Genomic DNA, 11,265 nt, shown 5'->3' on the forward strand with positions numbered 1-11,265 from the left:
ATTTCAGTCATGGCTATCAAAGATACGGGCAACAGGCCTAGCAGAATGTAAGAGTAATAGCAATATTTTACCTCATTATCAAATACGAACATCATTCTCTGATTAGGATCCTTGAATGGCTAAATATGGCTGTCCTCCCATCAAAAAGAGAAGCATGATTAGGATGCTGACACTGCTGAATCTTTGGAGTGGGGTTGGGGGACAGAGAACCCAATGGAATAGGGTGATTTAGCATGGTTCCCTTCAGTTCTGTTGGTATTGTAGCTCCCAAAATGCCGAGCCTGGACATCAGGCTGGAAAGAGTGCTGTGGAAAAACCTGACCCAGTAGCCTAATATAGGCTTAGGCATAGAGAACTAGAACAGTTAGTGATTCAAGGCAGCAGGCCAGAAACCGGGTGACTGGGAGTTCTAATCCTGCCCAGGACTGCCCAGGCCCAGTTGGATGAACTTGGGCCAGTCATTCTCTCTCAGCTCTAGGAAGAAGGCAACAACAAATAACTCTTGAACACTCCAGAGCTTGTTTAGAGAGTCACCAGGAATTAAACTGACTCACAGTCTCTGCCCCAAAAAACAGGGATATATTGGAGGTGAGGTTGGCCACTGGATTCCTGGTCTTCTGCAAGAGCCTTAAAATCTGGCTCTGCTGGAGAGCCTACGGTCCCGATAGGCATGCAATGCTGAGGTAGACAAAAGATTCCTACCCCCATGTTGCTTGTCCTCGGGATTTTTTAGTCTTTGTTTTCATTTTCTTTGTTAATTGTTTTGTATTATGTTTTGACTTTTTTATTGCATGGTAAACTGCTACAGAGACAGGGGCAATATAATATATAATATATATTATATATATAACCTATATATATATAAGGGGCAATATAATATATATATATATTATATATATAACCTATATATATATATATATATATATAAGGTTGCCTGACTGTTGGAAAGAAGGAGAATAGAAAATGGGCATCCATTTCGTTGTATACATGATGTACAATGACAATAAAGGCTTTGAATCAGGGGTAAAATCCAGCAGGTCCTGACAAGTTCTGGAGAACCGGTATTGGAAATTTTGAGTAGTTTGGAGAACCGGTAGCGGAAATTTTGAATAGTTTGGAGAACCAGCAAATACCACCTCTGGTTGGTCCCACAGTGGGGTGGGAATGGAGATTTTGCAATATCCTTCCCCCAGGAGTGGGGAGGGAATGGAGATTTTGCAGTATCCTTCCCCTGGAGTGGAGTGGGAATGGAGATTTTGCAGTATCCTTCCCCTGCCACGCCCACCAAGCCACACCACACCCACCAAGCCACACCCACAGTGGTGAAATTAAAAAAAAATGAATTTCACCACTGCTTTGAATTGAATGTTGGGAGAATAAAAAAAAATTCAAAATGGCAGCCACATGATTACAAACCCCACCCTTTTTTAATTTTTTCACTTTTTTTTTTTTTACTCACTCTATGGACAGTCCCAATGGAATGCAAGCAACTGTTGTGAAAGAGAGTGCCATGCCTGGAAACCTGGATAAATCCATCCCATATTATGGCACACCTTGCTGCCATTGAAATAATGAGACTATAAACTAGATTAGCACTCTTGCTACTTACATGCTGACACTGGGCAGTGCATGCACTATTTAAAGGCATCTGAACTCTTCTCTTCAAGAGTCTGAACTCAGTCTCTTTGTAACTGGATGTACAAAGCTATGGCTTAGTACTGTCCTTAACAAGCAATGCTTCGGTGAAATCTTTTATCAGATTCTTCAGCCTAACCTTTTCACAGTTGAGATTCTTGACAGAAAACAATCCCTTTGGGCAGAACTGTATGAAACATAATCAGTTACACTTAAAATAAAATCCCCACCCTCTCCCCGCTCGCTCGGAGACCTCAATGCCATGAGTTCCTGCTCCTCTACAGAGGCCAACCTGCAAGTCTTCTGACATCTGCTACCACTCAACGGAAGGATCAAACTAGCATTAGCAAACAGGAGACTAGTGTCTGCAGAGCAGTTTTATGAATGCTGTTCTGCTAATAGTGCTAACAGAGGCACTTCTTGAAAAGGGCACTCTTTTAGCATGACCTGAAGGTCATCGCATTCCAGATAAATGCCATCCTTTCTAGTAATTTTTTCACCAGCAGATGGTTGAGTCATGAGTTCTTATTCTTCTCATGTTGACTCTGTGACAGAAAGTTCCCTCTCCGCCCCCAACGCGATCCTGGGAAAATTGGGTTTGGAAGAATGGCACATACATTTAATCTTGTAAAAAATAAGTAAATAACCCCAAGATTTTAGTGGCAATGCTGAATTTTTGGGGGGAGTGGGATAGGAAGGGGGGGGGAAGAAGAGATTTTCAGAGTTCCTGAAATATGCTTCTCTATATTTCACCTTACTTTTATTGCATAACCTTTAGTTGTGCCATCACTTCAAAGCTTCTTTTTAAAACCAATGTAGGCTGAAAATCTCCACCAATCGAACATGTAGCAAGTTATAAGAAACTTACAACCCATATTTATTTTGTCATAATGGCATCATGTCTTTCATTTGGTCTCTTTCAAACGTTTTCTTACTCCTTTGTGCCCACCAGAATAAATAAGAAGATGAGTGAAATGTTCTTCAAGAACATTTCTTTGACTTCTCAATTTTGGATCATCACAAGCTTTCCCAACTTTTGAGGACTACAACCTTAGATGCATAGCTATATATTATAGAGTGAATTTTCAATTGCATTCTACATAAATTTTGCTGATTTGCTTTTGTTGTGGTGGTCTTACAAGGGGAAGGGTTGTTTTTATTTGGCTCATCTGGAAAGAGAATATTACACTTAGATTGCAGTGAGTATTTTGCTTTCATATTGTAACCTATTTTCTTCTTTTCAAAGAAATGCTTGATTCACAGTTTCTCATTCTAGACTGAGCAGCAATGAGAGATGTAATTCAAGAAAAAGTTGACTGAATTGGTCAAGAGAACTTCATGTCTTGCAGCAGAACCCAGCTATTTGGCACTTGGTTTGTCAAGCTAGCATGCAACATACAGTCAAATTAAGACAAAATCAAACCACTGAGATATTTTTGTGTTTAGCTCCTTTATAAGATACATATGACAATTCTATTGATAATGGATAAGCCTAGGGTAGAAAATATTATCTGATGAAATGATATTGTGGATTTAGTAAATGTAATCTATTTCTCCAGAAATAATAAACAAAGTGCTGACAACATATACATATGCAGCATATACATATACATACACATACATACATACATACTATATATATGATAGTGTAATGATCATATTTATATTTATTTATTATTTATTTATTCGCATTTCTATACCGCCCTTCTCCTTTCGGACTCAGGGCGGTGAACAGCCAGATAAAAAACATCTATACAAACATCACAATTAAAATAGAATTAAGATAATTTATAAATTTGGCTCATAATTTAAAACTTGTCAATTAAAATAAATATTAAAATTTTAAAAATTTTAAAACTAACCCTAAAATCAGGACAGACCGGCTAGTTGAAAAAAATGAGTTTTTAGGGCCCGACGAAAAATCCGGAGGTCGGAGATCACTCGTATATTGATTGAAATGGAAATGCAGTCCCTATCAATATGTTTAGACCATGTTTATGTGTCAGTTACAACATTCAGATAGAAAGCTGAATCCAGATTTGTACTGGACTGAAATGTGGATTTTCTGAATTAGATCCCTTATGTTATGATTTGTTTATTTATTTATTTACATATCCGTACTTTTATATATTAGCATCCACAGTTCCACTATAACGGAATTTTGTTCATCTCATTCTCCAATCCAGAAGAATCATAAAGGGAATCATATTTGAAATAAATATGCAACCCAAACTTGCATATTTGATGAAGGGATGATTCCTGAGGGGATTTATTGATAGAAATAAAGTCTTTTCAGATTATATTTCTTTAAAATCTGTTTTGCTTGCTTTATTTAAAAAAAAGTGCCTATACATTTAATGCTTTGGATAAAATATGCCAACATTTTTAGTGATAGTAGGATATATGATAGAGAATGCCCATGCCAATTTTCAGATTGACAAAGAAAGTTGGCTTTTTTGTTCTGCAGAAATGTTGTGTGACATATTAAAAAAACAAACTTGCAGTTTTTATCTTTTTCAGTTATCCGTTTCTCCTGAATCTAGAGCAGAAAAAAAAATGACATATGGTTTTTCAGGAGTTTTTCAATTAGGTGTTACAGAATAGCTGGTAGATTAGTGCCAAATTGAGATAAGTGATGCCCAGAGGATTTGATGACTTAGCACATGGCCAATCAAACTGAAGGACCACTCTTTTCAGTCCAGCGAATGAGGTCTGACCTACCCAAAATATAAACTGCCTGCTGTGTTGTTGTCCTTCTGCTGTTGTTTTAAATCTAAAAATAAGTATTGCTTTGTATGCAGTAGTTTAGCTCACTGGATTGCAATGGATGCTTGCTAGCTACTGCCTGAAATTCAAGGTTTGCTCTATCCATGGTTTTCTTCTTCAATCCACCAGCTGGCAGAGGCAGGTCTTTCCTAAGAAGATTCTTACTTGTAGCATCCAAAATTTCTAAATGGGAATGTCATTGGGTAAAGTGAAGACAATTCGCAATGGTCTTACATTCACCTTACAGAGGGCTGAGAAAATACCTAGAGACCCCTCACATCCTGGACATAAATTGTTTCAACTTCTCCCCTCAGGACATCACTATAGCAGAGGTGGGTTTCAACAGGTTCTGACCAGTTCTGGAGAACGGGTAGCGAAAATTTTGAGTAGTTTGGAGAACCGGTAGTAAAAATTCTGACTGGCCCCGCCCCCATCTATTCTCTGCCTCCCAAGTCCCAGCTGATCGGGAGGAAAGGGGGATTTTGCAGTAACCTTCCGCTGGATTGGGGAAGGAATGGAGATTTTTCAGTATCCTTCCCATGCCACACCCACCAAGCCACGCCCACCAAACCACACCCACAGAACCGGTAGTAAAAAATTTTGAAATCCACCACTGCGCTATAGGGTGTTGCATGCCAAAACAACTAGACACAAAGATAGTTTTCCCCCCCCATGCCATCAGTCTGCTGAACACCTAATTCCCACAGCACTGTTTAGGCCTAAAGATATTTACTGATGTAGCATTGCTGTATTGCTATTATCCATCTCATCTTCTCATCTTTCTCAGCTGCTCATCTTTCCTATTATCTTCTCCTATTGGTATCTTATGATTTATCACTTATTGTTTATGTTTTATGATTAATTATTGAAACTGTGATTTATGATCTATGACCTATTGCTTTGTGGTTTGTATGTACACTACAGTGGTGGGTTGCCCCCGGTTCTACCATAGAACCGGTAGTACTACCGGCGGGAAGCTCCCCCCACCGATCCCGACGGCATCAAAATGCTTCTGCGTCATCAAAACAGTTCTGCACATTCTTCGCGGCCCCGCTGCGAACCGGTAGTAAAGGTAAGTAGAACCCACTCCTGGTACACTAGAGACAAATTTCTTAGATGTCGAATCACACATGGCCCAAAAAAACACTATTCTGTTCTGTTCTGGCCGTGCCATTCCATTCCATTCGTTTCTGGGGTTCTGAAAGATCCACTTGAAGTATATATGTTTTGCCTTAAAATTCAGGATTCATCCAAATCCACTGCAAATCCCTCATTTTGACAGCTTCTCTACAGTTATACTAAAAAGAAACTCACTCCAAATGACCCTCATGATACACACGGCAAGGACTATGGTCCAGTGGTGAAATCCATTTTTTTTACTACCGGTTCTGTGGGCGTGGCTTGGTGGGTGTGGCTTAGTGGGCATGGCAGGGGAAGGATACTGCAAAATCTCCATTCCCTCCCCACTCCAGGGGGAGGATACTGCAAAATCTCCATTCCCACCCCACTCTGGGGCCAGCCAGAGGTGGTATTTGCCAGTTCTCCGAACTACTCAAAATTCCCGCTACCGGTTCTCCAAACTGCTCAAAATTTCTGGAGAACCGCTACTGGTTCTCCAGAACCTGTCAGAACCTGCTGGATTTCACCCCTGCTATGGTCCAAGTTAACAGATACAATTAAAAGTGACAGTTAGATCAATTGGGTGACCATCTCGCCTCCATGTCAGTCCTGTTCAGGTAGGTTGGCTGCCAGAGAATAAAGTTCTCCATTCCCTGGGAAGGGAATACATAAATAATTTCTGGAACTTCTACTTGCTGCCCACCCATATGAGCCATGAGAAAGAAGAAATCAAAATGTTCCATATTCTGGAAAGGTCAAAACTAATCATTGGAAGACAGGTTCCACCTCCAGTTAAGGAAGCTCCATCTAAACTATGGAGCAGAGACCTCCTCCTTTGTTCAAAGCTGAATTTCAGGGGAATATTTCACCGCGAAGGGAGGTGCTGAGTGCTAGGCCTGAGGCAACAGGCCGTGATAATAGAAACTGTTTCTATTTATACAAGGCTGTTTTGATGCTGCTGGTCCAAGAATAGACACCGTGGGTTACCGAGGGCTGTTGACCCGGATACTTCTGAAAGACATTTCTGTTTGAACCTTCATTTAGAGAGGTCACTCAAATTAGTTGCCATTTCTGTGCGATAAGCAGTTGCTGTGGGCAAAGAGGGAGAATGGCAGCCCTCGACTTTCACGTGGGAAAAGAAAGCACAAGTTGTCGCACGGAGAAGCCTTTGGACGAGGCAAGCTGTTAGGGGGCCTCCTTCCCTCCGCCAAGCCAAGAGGGGAGGGGGGGAAATTTAGGAAGCTAATTACTGTTTAATATTTCAAACAGGATGTTTGAATGGGATGTTTAATTATCTTGCCAGCTTCTATTCAAATAAACACAAGGGATTTAGGCCTTTGTAAAGGAGGGGAGCTGGGAGCTGTGGGTTTAAAAGGGATGCCAAGCATTCCTGGGCAGTAAACCGCTCAGATCTCCTGTGTAATGTGGCATAATAACAGACTTCTGTTGACACTGTGCTCGGGCAGAGGTGCCTGGCCAATTCCCTGAATCAAATGGGACCGTTTCAGTTGGTGACTGGCAATACATCCCCAAGAGTTTAAGTGGGAAAGCCTTGTTCAAAATCCGTGAGCTTCATTTCTTTCTTTCTTTCTTTCTTTCTTTCTTTCCTTCCTTCCTTCCTTCCTTCCTTCCTTCCTTCCTCTTTCTTTCTTTCCTTTTTCAAAAAAGAAGCTACAATTTAAAGCCCCATTTATCACTTCCTGTTGGAAGTGTCCATTAAGCGAGGTTATTGATTTCAGGCAAGGCTGGTGGGAATAATAATAATGGTACTATTGCTGAGCTTTCCCAAAAAAAAAAAAGCAAAAGTGTTCTTAGTGAAGATTGTCAGTGTGGCATGGTTGTAGGTGTGTGTGTGTGTGTGTGTGTGCGCGCGCGCGCAAAGCAATTTTCTTGTCTGGAATCAAGATAGAATTGATCTATAAATCCATTTTATCTGGGACAATGTGACACCTGGGCACGGTTTGCTCTTTTGCTCTGTGTATGAAATTAAAATTAAAAACTTACCTACGGTCGCTTAGTTCAGGAGGCTTGTTGAAACAAGAACTGGACTGCGGCTTCTTTTCCTTGAAGAGAGGAAATCGTTAGGCTGCCATAAAATTGTCACTTGTCCTGCCCATAAGCCCCTTGGAACTCAGTGGAGTTAACTTCCAAATAGATACGTATAGGATTGCACTATTAAAGGAGCATTTATGATACTCTGCATTGGGCTTAACAAATACCTTTAGCAAGGAGATTGTTATTGGTGCAGGCAAACATTTCTGTATGACCAGCCAAGATAATAGATCCAATAAGAGACTCTGTGAGAAAAATGGGCAGTTTCCAAATTTGAAAAAATAGCTAAATAAAATAAAGAGGCACCAACCTTACTAACCAACTCTTGTCTGGATCTTATGATGCCACTAACTGATATTAATGGGAATGGGAAGATTATGATTTGAAAATGGGCCATTTTGTTTTGGATCAGATATGCCAAAATCTAAACTCAGTTGAGTATAGCCTCTGAACTTAACTCTCCTCTTAAATGAGATTTTTGGCATGAGGTAAAAATAATTTTTGCTGCTCAGATCTTTTAATTCAATATTGTTTGTTTTATTCTTCCTGAACTGACTGGATCTCTTATTGGGATGCTCAACATCTAACTAAATTGTTTTATTTTCTGATATGTTTTTAATATTTTCTTTATAAATAATATTCAGTATTAATTTTTATCTATTATGATGCCACAAATCATTTTTACAAAGAAATGATCCCATCAATAGATGATCCTGAATGGTTAATGTGCAAAATGTCTGGCTATATTCACTGCCTGTCTTGGACAGTATACTATACATGTGACTAGTCCATGAAGAGGATCTCAGTTTCGAGTATACAAAACCAGCATACTTGGTTTTGAAAATATATGACAGAGGCAGGAATGCTTTAGGAAGCAATGCTGTCAGGTTTAATATTTTAACAAGGAACAAAATACTTTGTTTCAGTATTTTGAATTTTAAATGATACTTCCAGGGTAGCTTCCTTTGCTTTCCTGTGGTGAGTTGTTTATAGTGGTTGTGTTTTAAAGAGCAGTTCACAGTCACATTCTTGTACTTAGAGTTATTCCAGGAGTATTTCCTTTGCAGAAACACTGTCGTTGTCCTGGTTAACAGACAATAACCACAGCTTTGCTGTTTGTCTCCATCTTCCACTCATCAAACTACTTGTGCAACTACAGGTAGTCCTCAACTTACGACCGCAATTTAGCCTAAAATTTCTCTTGCTAAACAAGACAGTTATTAAGTAAAATTTGCCCCATTTTACCACCTTTCTTGCCATAGTTGTTAAGTGAATAATTGCAACTGTTAAGTTAGCAAAAAGGTTGTTAAGTGAATCTGGCTTCCCCATTGATTTTGCTTGTCAGAAGTTCACAAAAGGTAATCACATGACCCCGGGACACTGCAACCATCATAAATATGAGTCAGTTGCCAAGCATCTGAATTTTGATCATGTGACTATGGGGATATTACAACAGTCGTAAGTATGAAAGATGGTCATAAGTCACTGTTTTCAGTGCCATTGTAACTTCAGTCACTAAATGAACTGTTATAAGTCGACAACTACCTGTATTAACTTATTTTCAGTTCTGGGAAGAGATATGTAAATTTTCTTTTTGGCACTAAAGTAGATAACTTTGTCCATCTTCAGTTGATAAGATGTTCTGCCCCAGCTACGAACCCCAAAGAACGCAGCACAAACAAAGTCCGTTCAAACCTTGGTTTAATAAATAAATCAGTCTTTTACAACAACAGCTGTTAATTAACTGCATTAACAGCCACCAAGAATTCAAAGAATAATAACTGAAAGCTTACTGTGGTTGGCAGAATGCTCAGAAGCAATTTGCAGGAAACTGATAAGCAAGACAAGACATGAAGGTATGTGAACTAAGTTGTTCCCTGCAAATTGTTTCAGTTGGCGTTCCTCCTTAAATAGGCTAAGGGAGTGGCCAATTAGCCCCAAGCCTTACTCTCGAGGAGACCTCCTCCTGAGGAGCCACTCCTGCCTTTCTCGTGCATCGAGAAGAGGCTTCTCCTCTTCGTCCTCTTCACTTAAGGGAACTTCTGGAGGTTCTGAAGGCCCTGGCTGAATCCCCGCCTCTGGCACTACATTTTCTCCAGCCTCCTCATTGTCCGACTTGAGTGCCAGCTGCACAGGCTGCTGGCGCAGCACCACACCAGCCTCCTCGCTGTCTGAATCAGTATGCACAGGCCGCGTACGGGCCACAACACAAGATCATAGGCAAAATATATTCCTCACCAGTCCTCCTTTGATCAGTCTTTTAATATATAAAATCTTCCTGTCCTACTTGTGCTACATCTTCATTCAGAGAAGATGTAAGTTCCTTTGTCTGCTTCGCTAAGACCAATTAATTTAAAAATCTTATACAGTGTAAGGCTGCCCTTTTAATCCAAAAGTTGCATGTGACCCTGCACGTCATCGTCTATGACTAAATCACCACAAAATTACCACATAGACCGCATGAAATGAACTAGCACAAATCTGTCCATTTCAGTTTTCCTGTTTCTGAGCATTTCCATATCAAGTTGTGAATTTAGGAGGGGAAAAACAAATGTGAAAATTCTTATGTGTATGAAGCATTTTTTTTGTACGTAATGCATCTCTAATGTGCATTTTATTGTATATCTAAGTCTGAAAAATGTATATTAACAGATTAACAGAGTTGGAAAGGACCTTGTAGGTCATCTAGTCCAACCCCTCACCCAAGCAGGAGACCCTACAACATTTCTGACAAATTGCAGTCCAATCTCTTCTTGAAAGTCTCCAGTGATGAAGCTCCCACAACTTCCAAAGGCAAGCTGTTCCACTTGTTGATTGTTCTCACTGTCAGAAAATTTCTCCTTATTTCTAGGTTAAATCTCTCCTTGTTCAGTTTCTATACATTATTCCTTGTCTGGCATACATGTGCTTTATAAAATAGATTGACTCCTTCCTCTCTGTGGCAGCCCCTCAAATACTGGAACACTGCTATCCTGTCTCCCCTGATCCTTCTCTTCACTAGACTAGCCATGCCCAGTTCCTGTAACCGTTCTTCATATGTTTTAGCCTCCAGTCCCCTAATCATCCTGGTTGCTCTTATCTGTTGTTTTTTAAAATTGAAAAAAAATGCACTGAAAATCCTGAAAAGTGTAGGCTTTGAAGTGCGAACAAAAACACAAATTCAGAAGATAGACATTGATTTAATCTGTATCCCGCAGATGGAGCTTCCATTCCAAACCTTGGCCAAATAAATTGAAATTTTGTCCTCAGTACGTGTATAGTGTGTATAGCCAAGGGTGATCGAGGAATACATAGGCAGCTCTAGAATTGTACATGTTTCTCTTTTCTCATGGATAGTTGTACCTGTGGGGGAATTGTTCATGTAAGCGTTTCACGGTTGCAATCTCTTTTAGATGTAATTTAAAAGATTTAATGGGTGGCCTAATTTTACGTCTTCTAACACTTTTTAAGGGTGCTTCTTTGTGTGTGTCTGTGGAATTCAATGCCATTTGACATTGTAAATGGAGACATAGGCTGCAACTTTGTGGTCCTTTGAAATGTGGCATGTGGTTTGAATTTTAAAGCTTATTTCCTCTTAGACTAATGAGCTTCTGAAAGTGATTAAACAGAAGAAAGGCAGGTTAAGCCAATGACATCTTGTCAGAAAAAAACTCTTATCAAAATCACCTTGACTTTTTTTTTTTAATAATCTTC

The sequence above is a fragment of the Pantherophis guttatus genome, chromosome 1, assembly GCF_059756535.1.
Source record: "Pantherophis guttatus breed Tessera chromosome 1, ASM5975653v1, whole genome shotgun sequence".
Classification (NCBI taxonomy): Eukaryota; Metazoa; Chordata; class Lepidosauria; order Squamata; family Colubridae; genus Pantherophis; species Pantherophis guttatus.